Source organism: Dermacentor albipictus, chromosome 10 (genome assembly GCF_038994185.2).
Source record: "Dermacentor albipictus isolate Rhodes 1998 colony chromosome 10, USDA_Dalb.pri_finalv2, whole genome shotgun sequence".
Lineage (NCBI taxonomy): Eukaryota > Metazoa > Arthropoda > Arachnida > Ixodida > Ixodidae > Dermacentor > Dermacentor albipictus.
This window is the reverse complement of record NC_091830.1, coordinates 68,371,726-68,383,811: the sequence shown is the minus strand read 5'-3', so window position 1 is coordinate 68,383,811 and position 12,086 is coordinate 68,371,726. Positions and strand designations below refer to the sequence as shown.

The following is a 12,086-nucleotide window of genomic DNA, read 5'->3' as shown; positions in this document are numbered from 1 at the left end:
TTGCCACCTTGCCACCCGATTACGACAAGGGGTGCAAGACGCGCACCTCCCCCTCTCCGTCGCTGCAGCTGCGAGGCGTTCAAAGAAGCGACCTTTGCGCTGGAATCCGCCGCCTTCCTCCAGCCCCTTCGACATTGTGACGGGACGAGTTTGGTGTGTGGACAATGATTCCAGAGTTCCTCAACGCGGAGCTGATCTGACACGCCTGGAGAAGCTACCGCGGGAACGTCTTATTTTTGTGCTTCTCACGGTTTCGGAGTGGCTCGGAACAATGAGCGACGCGCGATCGGCAACGACAGTTTCCCGGAACGGCACCCCGTGCGGTTGCCTCTGTGTACGGAATGTGTGTGCCTTTGTGTCTGTAAACTGATCTTCAGAGCAGCTGCGAGTTGGTGATGTGTAAACGAACAGCCGCCGCGTCGTAGGACCGGCGGATCGAGTGCATAAAAACTGTGGTTGTGCGAATGACTGACACTCTTCTTGAGCAGTCATGTTAGACTGAGTCACTTCTCTCATGCAGTCATGTTGGACTGTTACTCTTTTTCTCAAGCAGTCATGTTAGACTGAGTTAATTTTCTGTAAATAAACCCTTTTCCCTCGTTCTCGATGAGAAGCAGTTCTTCACTTCATCAACGATCTCAGCGTAAATAAGTTGGACGACGGCATGGGCCAGCTACCTTCGAATTCATGCCGTACTCCAATCTTGGCAAAGGACCACGGACGATGGGATTGAGCCCCCAATCCTGACAGAAGGTATAGGCATCCGCTTATCTCCGTGGCATCATGCTCGAACACCCATGGCTTTGAGTGCGCTATTTCTAAAATTCCCTATTGATGGAGTTCGACCTTTACTTTTGTTTCGTTTTTTTTTTTCGAAGAGTGCAGAACTAGTTTTTGACGCGTTTTAGGCTACGCCCAGGCGTCTCTGCGGGAACGGTCCTGTTACAACAGCCGCCCGTTCTCGAACACCGATAAGTTTTTGGTCGAATGTGCCGCTCATTCGAACGAGGTCACCCCCGACGCGCCAATTCGCGTCTATTCCGGCGGCCCCGAAAAAATCGAATCCGCTTACGGGATCTTCGCTCGGCCGATCGATTGACTCGATCCGTATTCGAAGTAGTAGCTTATAGCGCGAATAAAACCACGGACACATGAAAGACGGTCAAGGACAAGCGCCAGGCGGGCCACACTGCGCTTGTCCTTGTTTGTCTTTCATGTGTCCGTGGTTTTATTCGCGCTATAAGCTACTACTTCGAATACGGACGACCAACTAGCCCGACAGTCAATTCTTCTAGGACTTGATCCGTTTGTGTTTCTCACAAAAACGTGTGCGCCAAGACAAGCGAACACCAGACAAGCAAGTGTTCGCTTGTCTGACGACTTCGCGGGGTGTGCGAGCCAATGTCGCTAAAGACAGATTTAAACGGACATAAATAAAAAAAATTATTTGTTTCAGTTTCGACTGGTGAAGCAGCTTTATGAAACGCTATGTCGAATAACTTGGCAAATATTCGTTGATTATTGCTGGATGACATGAAGGACAAGATTCCGGATTGTTAATTTCTTACCTAAACCTCATCGCTGACATGACCACCACACAACGCTACGGCCTATATATGTTATGTTGGAGTTGGGTCATTTTGACGTAGCAATTCCCCGTGCTCGAGTTTTACTAGATTAGATTGAGTCTTCCGTTACCTGGACCACAGCCCGCGACGTCAAAATTTATGGCACGCTGATGCCTGAACTTCACAGTTCAGAGTTTCGGAAAGTCGTTCTGCTATAGTGTATGCACGTAAAGATTTCGCTTCGTTACTCTCTCTCTCTATCTCCCTCTTATCGTCTCTCCCTCTATTTTACTCCGCCTCCCCCCACTGCTGACCGCCGTTCAGGTGTGAGCCGTCTTCGCTAGACGGACGGTTACAGTGTGGTCGGCAGTAAATATCGTTTTCTTTTCTTGCTTTGTGTTTGGTTATTTGCTGTCTATGCCTCCGGTCAAAATACAGAACGAATCGCGAGTCAGGTGGGCTGCAATGGGCGAATGCCAGTGCACGTCTGGTTGCATCTGTGAGCGCTGCAACTGCCCCGAACGGCGCCACCTGCCGGGGGAGGGGGTGGGGATCAAAACAAAGGCGGTTCAACTTTATTTACAACGTCTTTCGCTGAAAAGGACTCCAGCCGCGCCTGGCGTCAGCTTGCATCTGATTGCGGAAGAAGCGACGATAAATCTCCATTGTTGGAAGCGCGTATTCCCTTACGAAACCGGTATGACAGGAAAAAAAAAAAAGTCTTTTGTAGATTCTTTTCCTGCATTCAGCCGCGAGCTGACGCCGAAGCGCGAACCGCCCTTCGCGTAAAGAAGCTTTGCCTATAAACCAACTAGCTTTGATTCGGGCGTTAATAACGCGTGTAACAATAAACAGGGAACGCAAAAATGAACTGCGATCGGCGCACAGAAGCGACGAAGGTAAGTGCGGTTGCGTGTTTTATTTTCCCGATAACGCTCGAATCCGGCGTCGGCTGCCGATTCGACGCGACGGAAGCGTTCTTCGGGGCCGCAGCACGCTCCGCTTTGAGAGAGCAACCGCGTGCTCACGATCTCGCCTTCCGGTTGGCTTGGCATTCTCGGCCTTGGGTCTCGCGATAGGCACCGGACGTACCCGGTGTCGGTTCGACAGCAGGCATAGTCGCGGGCGCGCTGGCTCCCGGGTCTGCTGTTCCAGGGGACGCGGGTGCGAAAGCTGAGTCGGAAGTCGTACCGGTGTCCGAGGCGTCCTCGTCGGACATCGGGGTGGACATTCCGGAACGGCTTCGCTTCGTCCTCGGCACCTTTCGGCGGCCCCGGGACGACAGCGTGCTCAGCAGGCGGGCGCCTTCGCGCGTTAACGCGACGCTGCGGGCCCTGAGCTTCCTGGTTTCCATGCGCAGCGCCCGCTCGGCTCGCCGCATTGTCGAGAACAGCGTCGATGCCTGGTGCGCCGTCTGCGCGATCTCCCGGTATCCCCGGGGCCTTTCGGCGATGGCCCTTCGAGCGAAGAGCTGGTTCCGCCTCGTGATCGTCCAGTTGAGCTTGAGTATCGGCAACGCCGCCAAAGCGTACCTGGCCGCCGACGTGTCGCGCCACGACCGCCTGCTCTCGGAGTCGCGTGAGAACCGCAAGTCCATTCCTCCGCTCGTCGATGTGGCCATGGGGCAGCTGCAGACGAGCACACCAAGAAGGGCAGAGTTCGAGTAGACCTGCAGGGGAAGGACCGCGATGGTTTTTCTCGGCCGATGCTATACTAGCCCCTTGCAGATGTAGTAGATCGATGCAGACCCTGGGGATAAATTGGCACTTGTTCTTGCTCCCTAGTCACTTCTCTTGTATCCTAAAGCTGTTCTTCCGGCCGTCGCACGAGGAGTGCTGCGTGTCCTCTTCTTCGTCCGCACGAGTTTGAATCGGTGGCTGCGCCACGAGACATTAGACTCGATTGAACTGATTTAAGTGCGTGTGCAGTAGCAGATTGAATTGTACGAAGAGCGATAGAAGGAAATTACTTTTACGTGATTAAACGAAAGCGCGAATCCTCCTCGCACCGTATGCTAAACAGTGTCGTAAACTGATTTTCATTGAAAGCGAAGCTTTGTTTTCCTACTTCTCCGGGACTTGCCGCATCGTCGTCGCTGTCGGCTGTCTCGCCGAGCACGGCAGCTGTCGGTGATGCGTTCAGCCTCGCGAGATTTCGCGTGACTCGGCGCCGGACCTGTCGGCGTGTGTTTCCGGCAGCGTTTCTAACGCTCTGCCAAGCTCGCTGGTTTCGCCTAGTTCCAGGAACGTTTTAGGCCGTTTCATTTTTTATGCGAAAGCATCAAATGGCCCGTTGAGCAAAAGCAGCCCGCGTCTGTAGCAGCGAAACGGCATCTAAATTCCCATTGCTTTCGGCGTCACGTTATGAGCGCGCCTCCACAGAGCAGCATGGGCGAAAGAGTGTTTCGTGAGGAAAGAGATTGCACCAAGTTCCCCGACGAAGCTTCGACATGTACAACGATACCGCCGCGACTCGCGGCTGCGGCGGAATGCTATGACCCCGAAAGCCAAACCTGGGCCGTCCAGCAGGTCTCGCGGCTCTTGACAGACAAAGGCCGAGCGAAACTGACGGAACGTTGCCCCTCAGGGCGACCGACCGCGGGAGTAACACGCGCTGAGAAGACGTCAGGGCCCGCGTCACGGCGCCATTCAGTCATGGTGTCGTTCTGCAGGCGACTACATGAAGTTGTTTCTCTCTCTCATGAGGAAAGAGGGCGTTGCCGCGACGCCACGTCACCAGCGCGCCTCGACGGAGCAGATGCGGTGACGCGACGCCGCGGAGCGAGACGGTTTTGCCGTCGGCGAGGCAGTCACGTGACGCGGGCGTGAGGGTGCCGCCGTCTCTCTCTCTCTTCTCTCTCTCTCTCTCTCGGAAGCGTACCTTTGTTCTTCAACGTATGCACCGTAGAAATTCGTACAAAAATTTACTGTAGGAATCTCTGTGGTATACACCACTTTTACTGACGACCGCTGCGGGAGCTCTTACCCCGCCGAAATCCGCTGCACATCTCTTATGGTGTCCTCTCATCCTGATCTCTTGTCGGTTCACGTGAGCTTTGCTTACAACAATTGAAACAGAGCGTAGGTCTGCATAAATAAATTTTAAAAAATAGAGGAAAGGGAGTGACTGAGGTTTAGTTTAAGCCACTAAATTCTCGTTCGTAGACGTCACCGCATGCTTTGAAGTAACGAATAAGTTAAATGAAAGTATCCGGATCCTACGCACTGTGGGAATCGAGATAAGCGATACGTTCAGTGGTTGCGTTGATTGACGATACATGGCGGTCATTTTCACGGCAACTGTTTTGTTGCTTTCGGGACTTAGGTCAATGCTAGAGTGACGAGGTGCTGTTAAACGTCACCTCGCGTGTACCGTTTGGGTTTATCTACGTAGTTCACAGAACACACAGCGCGTCATTGTTCCTCGCCTGCGAGAAGGTTAGTGCTGCCGTTGCCTCACACGGTCAATCGCATAGTGGCAGAAGTGCCAAAGTTGAAACAGATTTGTGGGCCTCGTGGCGTAAGGCCCACAAACCTATTTTAATCGGATTGCGGTTTCGGCTTATATGCCGAAACTCCAATCTGATTATGAGGCATGCTGTAGTGGTGTACTTGGGAATAATTTTTACCACCTGGGCTTGTTTTACGTGCATCTAAATCCTAGTTCACGAGCACTTTTGCTTTCTTTTTTTGCATTTAGCCCTCATCGAAATGCGGCCGCCGCGGTCGGGATGGGACCCTCGACCCCCCCCCCCCTCATATCCCTTTATACATGCCTGACCCCAACTCTTACAATATCTCGCATTGCACGTACGCCGACGCTCTTGCGTTCAAGTGTCCTGGCTAGGCATAAGTGCTACCAGCAAACTAGCAGTCTCTATGCTTTTAATTTTAACTCTACCTAATGATATTATCTTGATGTTGCGTTCCCTTTATGCTCGTCTCCAACCTCACTACAGTCATTGTCATATCTTTACTGCTTATATAGAGGTCGCGGGATCGAATCCCGGCCACGGCGGCCGCATTTCGATAGGGGCGAAATGCGAAAACACCCGTGTATTTAGATGTAGGTGCACGTTAAAGAACCCCAGGTGGTCAAAATTTCCGGAGTCCCCCACTACGGCGTGCCTCATAATCAGAAAGTGGTTTTGGCACGTAAAACCCCATATATTATTATTACTGCTTATATATTTTATGAACTTTACAGCGAACGTCTTTAGAGCGCAGCTCTTAGGCGCTCATTCCTGCGTTTAACATACGCGTCAGCGTAACCGAGCGAACGAGCACACTCAAAGATGAAGGATCGAACGCGGAGTGTAGCGGACGATGAAAAACGGCGGTAGCGAAGAGAGCGCGAGGAGTGAAAGCGGAGGAGGAGTGTGCAGCAGAACCACGAGGCGGAAAGAGGAGGAGGAGGGCATGGCGAAAGCCCGAGAAGGAAAGCGTAGTGCCGCGCAACACGGGCTCTGCGGCGACGGCCGCTAACAGATGGCGCCGGAGTAGCGCCCGTCGTCTGTTCACCGATGACGCCAGCGATAAGGCATGCGCCGAGTGCGTCGACCGATGCCATATACGGAAACCAAGCGCTGTGTGAGCGCAGGTCTGTCTGCGGCGGCTGCTGTGAATCGCGCCCGCGCGTCACCCACGCGCTGCCTCTCGCGATCTCCAGATTAACGTGGCAGTCGCGCCACACTTCGCTCCGTTTACTACGTGCCGCACGAGACAGATTGTGCGCGCCAGCCAATATGTCGCGAAATGAAAACACGTGTAGAGCTGCGCTCGGAGAGAGAGAGAGAGAGAAGGGAAGACGGAAAGGCAGGGAAGTTAACCAGACATAGTCCAGTTTGCTACCCTACACGTGGGGAGGGGAATGGGGAGTGAAAGAGGAAGAGAGAGAACTTAAGTGTAGGATGTCTATAGTCGGGCACTCAAGTCTGTTGCCTTCAGGTAGCGAAAAAGCGCTCGAACTGCTTTCTGGGATTCCGCATTATATAGGGAATGTCGTAATCGTCGGTGAATTTTTTGAGGCCCCCATGCAGCCATGTTACACCTATCATTAGCACTCCATTTCTCAATTAACTCATCACTCGTCATCACTGCTTAGCGCCAATTGGCCATATTTAAGCCTTTGCGCCATGAAACGACATTAATCTTAAGATATAGCGTCTGCTCGTGATGCACGTGCTTATCTGGCATGTTTCTTCGGTGCAATACTGATGCTCTGTTTTTGCTTTCTTTTTTGTTTTTTGCAGGTAAGCACAGACGCACTCCATGTAGGCGCACTAGCGTTTCCATGGAGAAACGGGGCGAACGGCGCTGATGGACATTGAACCGGCGACGCCGAACAATTGTCACATACGTAAGCTGTTTCCGTATTAGAACTGTTTGAACAATTGGTGACGGTTAGACAGCGTGCAATCACGGCGATAAGAATACACAGTGCTACAAGAAGCCACACCCTTTGTTGCTTACGCTTATTTTTCCTTTTAATAGCTCTGCTTTCATTTTGTTTCTGAATGACCAGCTTTTGACACAGACATGCAAATTTGAGTCATGAGGGTTTTTTTTTCTTTTTGTTTCCGGGAATGTCATACTTATAGTACATTCGGAAATAGCGGTTTTAACGTAGCGTATTTTGACTCTCTGACAAGGCGATGCCTTACCGCGCTTCATTCCATTCTCTCAAGTTAGGCCTCTTTTCTTTATTTTGGTAGTTTTCGATGGTGGGAGGCCTGGACAACATGCACAGCGCTCTCTATTTATTTATTTATTTATTTATTTATTTACCAGTTCGGCATGTACGCAACATGTGCAGTTCGTGGCCGACCGCTCTACAACGTTAATGTGTCATAGCGATAGCGTAGATCACAGGTGAAGTGAAGCCTTGCAGCCATTTGCCAGTTTTCTACTGAACGTGCGGCGATCTTTTGGAATTTCAGAAAGGCACAAGGAAATGAAACATGAAGGGTATATTCACCTTACGCCTGAGACAGCGACCGTAGACGGCAGCCTTCTAGCTTTTGCGCGCTTACACTTTCGCGGACATTTAACGTATAGTCAATGTGTGCCTATTGTAAGTAAAAACGTGTGGCCCTGTGTTGCGCCTAAGTGTATCTACGTTCGGGACCTACGCGAGTGCGGCTTTCCCGCGCCTCTAAGGCGCACACGCTTTAGCAAACGCGTATGAGCCACAACTTCGTCGCGAAAAAAAAAAAATCGTTTTTCGTAGTTTGGACGCACGAGCGGAAATTGAAGAGTAAACTGGAAGGTTTTTCCTCAATGTCAAATTTTTTTTTACTGCACAGTCGTCAATTTGAATTCGAAGCCTCAAAATTGGCTTCATCGGGGAATCCCTGGGCAGTGCGTATACTTGTGCCGTCAAGCGAGTACGTACGTATCTGCTCGAAACTATCGTACAATCCAGCAGAACAAGTTGTCTATCTGAAGGCGGGATTTATGGGCTAGTCTATGAAGGCGGCGGTGAGAACTTATTTCGTTTAGCGTTAGTGCAGCAGTCGTTTCGTTGCGGTTGACAGTTGATGTGATCCGATACTTTTATTGCATGCACGAATCAAATTTCGCTTTAAACTTCTGATGTTTTGCGCGCCAAAATTACCATATGATTGCGAGGAATGCCGTGGTCAGTAACTCCGAATCAATTTTGACCGCGTGGGCTTTTCTTGCGTGCACGCAATGCATGGTGCGCGGGCGTTCCCTGCATTTCGCCATTCATCGAAATGCTGTCGCCGTGGCCGCACCAAATTTATATATATATGTCCTACCAAGGGCTGAGTATGTACTTCCGGTAAACGGAAAATCTCTCTTCGAATTGGCATGATTCTTCATCCTAATAAATGTTTAAGCTCTTCTTGAACGCCATTTTAAATCCTTCAAACCAAAGCTGTCGTCCTCGATATTGCAGTTGTTTTTTTAAATTAATAATAAGCGCATCGGGAGTATTCGTCGCAATAATTTTTTCTGGAGCGTAAACGCGCAACAATGAATTATTACAAACTATGATCGTTCGCGGCAACGAGGAAACATTCTGAAGAACACAGGGTGACGATGCTCTGGGTTCGACAACAACTTCGACATCTGAGTGAATAGAACGTCTCACGATTAAGAAGTCGCCACAAGTAATCCAGAGCAAACGTTAACGCGCGTCCTACATTGATTTCAAACTAGTCTTCTTCTCCTGATTTTTTTTTGTTTGTCTCTCATCCGCCTGTAGGGTAAAGGGACATCGTAACGGAATGTCAGGATATTCATCCAGTGACACCCCTAACGAGTGTCCACCTCAGGCTTGTGCGACCATTTGTGACTCTAATTGCAATTTCTGTAAGGCCACACACGTCAGCGGACTCACTGCAATTTCCTTCTTTCCTTCCCTCCTCTCTCTCTCTGTTATCTTTGTTTTCCCCCTTTCCCGTTCCCCCGGTGTAGGGTAGCCAACCGGACGTGATTCTGGTTAACCTCCCTACCTTCTTCTTATCTCTATCCCTCCTCCCTGCAGAAACGTTGGGATCCTAAAAAAAAAATATAAAGATTAACTGGTCGGTAGTGGAGATAAGTAAGAGTTGGTTAGAGTACTGGCGTATAAAAAGCAAAACAAGATATTCGTAAGACCGGAATCATTGCAAGGGTAGGTAACGGCACAACATTGGGATAGAGGTTTTGTTAGGATCAAGATCTCAGCGGTAAAATAGGCTAGATGGCGATAGATACAGTAAAACCAATTTAAATCAAACGGGCTAGGTCTATTTCTCTCCGCTCATCATCTCCAGCGCCCTCACCTTTTAAATACGTTCGTGGTGTACGGGAAAGGCAATGAGGAGAAAAAGTTTTGCTTGGTTTTGGTGGCACCGTATGGTCCATTTTGGTCCTCATCTTAACATGGCTTATTTTCTGAATGCGTCCAATGGTTGCACTCCCTTATTCCTTTCCCGAGATTTCACAATAAAGGTCTTAATACTACTGCTACTGTGATTGAACGCGGTGCTAATGATTTCGTCTCGAAATCAATGCATCTGCGTCTTTATGAGACGAGGGCATAGTTACAAGCTTCTTCGAGGCCGTCATCAGTCGCACCGGAAGGTGCAAGTCACTGCGACTTACGCTTTGCGTACGCTTTATGTAACAAATTAGTAACAGAGCTGTGTGTGATACTTATTGAAGCAGGATGGTGAGCAAAATTTTTGCTATAGCAAATCCAGAAAGAAAGAGAGAGAGAGAAAACAAATTACAAATTACGCTATGCTTCACAACTAAGTAAAGTCGGAAAACGTTCAGCATAGAGAGATGCTAGAGACGCGTCTGGTCCTTTGAACCAACGCAGTCTCCATTTGCCCCCTTTATGAATCTTACATAAGCCCGTGGAGACATGCAACACGTGAGCATGTTACCTCGCGCCGGACTTCCTGCGCTTCCGGCGCGCGCCTGACGTCATTAAACGACACATGTCCTTGCGTATACGTCTTGAACAGACGGCGCAAAGTAAACACTATGGAGGGTATAGGAAAAAAGAAAGAACGATGGGGGGGGAAGGGGGGAAAGAAAAGAGAAACAGCAGAGAGCGAAGATAAAGTCCCGGGTGTTGTATGCTCGCGATTCTTTTGACAGGAAAGGCGTCGCTTGCCTGTGGATAACCTGAACGCACCTTTCTTTTTTTCTTCTTGCCCTTCTGTCGACTGGCTGTCACGACACGGGAATGCCTGTCATCGTGTTCTTGCGCTTGCAGGCTCGTTTATGGCGTGCACTTGTTTACAGAAGGCAGCGCCCCTGACGCCAGTTTCTTGGTTTGTTCCTCTCTTCCTGTGTCAGTCTTTTTTTATTAATGCGAAAGCTTTATGTGCCGCATCCGTCGCTGTCGGCGTGACCGAAAGGTGGTACCAAAAGCGGCCGACTGCGCAAAGAGGAGAAGTAAAAAAAAAAAAGAAAAACACGTAAGAAATGCTCGGATTGATGTCAAAGTTCTCATGGAGGTTCGTGTAAACAAAGTGAATTAACGTCTTTTAGAACAAAATTTGGCACATTTCGGTCTGGGTATCGTGTCCATTCCGGCCATCGGTATCGTGTCTGCGAGATCTTACGAGCTTTAACTTTCATAGGTTGGCAGGTATGATACTATGTCGCCGGCTCCGCCAAAACAAGTCGTTCAAGAGCAGCGCGAAGACAGGCGTCGTTCTTCATCTCCTTCCGCCATCGAGGTTCTTTAGCCGTGGCATTACGTCATCCCAAAGCACCTCCATCAACGCTCCAGCACCGGTTTTGCTAAGTAGTGCCGCATTTTGCTAAGTAGCGCCAACATTTGATGTGCGCCGATGTTCCCTGATTCTTCGTGCACCACTTCCGCTTCCCCAATTTGTGCTTCCGGGGTTCCCGTTACGCTCGTTCCACTTCCGGTATTTCCAGTTACTCCATTTTCGCATGTTGCACGCTCGTACCTCTATGCAGTAACGACGTCGCTTCCGGCCGAAACGAGAAGTTGGGAAGCGGAGGAGAGTCGGCGAGGGAAGGGCGCCGAGGAGCCGGGCAGATTGTACGGTCTGCGAAAACGTGTATGTAGGGGCATTTCGTCATCTTAGTTCCTCTATAAGTCTCGTGTGTTTCACTTGACCGCGCTATGCTCCGGAACATATCATCGCTCTACGAGCGGCTGTCTGTCTTATAGTCTTGAAATGCGAGCAGACGAACGGACGGCCAGACGCGCACATTCGTCAGGAACGCATCGTCAGGCGAGCAGACCCAGCACGGGAGCGTTCAACACGTAGACGAAACGAATGGACGAACACAAACGTACGTTTCAGTGTACATCGGCACAGGGAATACGGATTGATGAGTCGGAGATGCTCAAATGAACGAACGCGCAGTCAGGAAGTGCCGCTAGACTACCGCACAGAAGACATACATACATACATACATACATACATACATACATACATACATACATACATACATACATACATACATACATACATACATACATACATACATACATACATACATACATACATACATACATACATACATACATACATACGTACGTACGTACGTACGTACGTACGTACGTACAAGTAAGTGCTCGTGAAGTAACAACCTATACACGGAACACAGTTCAACGGAGATGTCTGGAAGTCGAAATATATACGATTTATGGATGCGAGAGGGGCGTAGTTTGTAGGGTCCTTCCGGCCGACCGGCTTTCTACTTGATCTGGGAGGCAATATTTGGTCGTTGTATAGCCCCATCTGTCATAAATATTTCCTTCATATAGTGTTTTTTTTTTCGTTTTGCCGTGTTTTTCGATTTACGGCCTTCTGCGAGCGCAATATATCTGGGGTGCTTTCAGCCGTCTTCCTTGTGTAAACAAATAAGTCTTTCCCACGTCGTTGCATTTTTAAAGCGAAGCTTTCCTTGCCTATATTCTCGGGGTTTGCGGGGCTGCCAGTTGCGGTCGATCGCAATCTCGGCGGAGATATTTGTGGATACATATACAAACGTTACGTGAAATTACCCGCAG

At 49.7% G+C, this 12,086-nt stretch overlaps 1 protein-coding gene across 4 annotated transcripts in view; it reads left to right on the top strand.

Annotated features, from left to right (window-relative positions):
• LOC135899632 (protein dispatched homolog 1-like) overlaps positions 1–12,086 on the top strand; it is a 500,922-nt gene that overhangs the window by 212,973 nt on the left and 275,863 nt on the right. The window contains exon 1 of one of the 4 annotated variants that reach the window (XM_065428953.2): positions 6,820–6,926. The exons of the other annotated variants lie outside the window; for them this stretch is intronic. The gene's annotated coding sequence lies outside the window, so the exon portion shown is untranslated. Of the gene's footprint in view, positions 1–6,819; positions 6,927–12,086 lie in introns of those variants that run through there. 4 annotated transcript variants of the gene reach the window in all.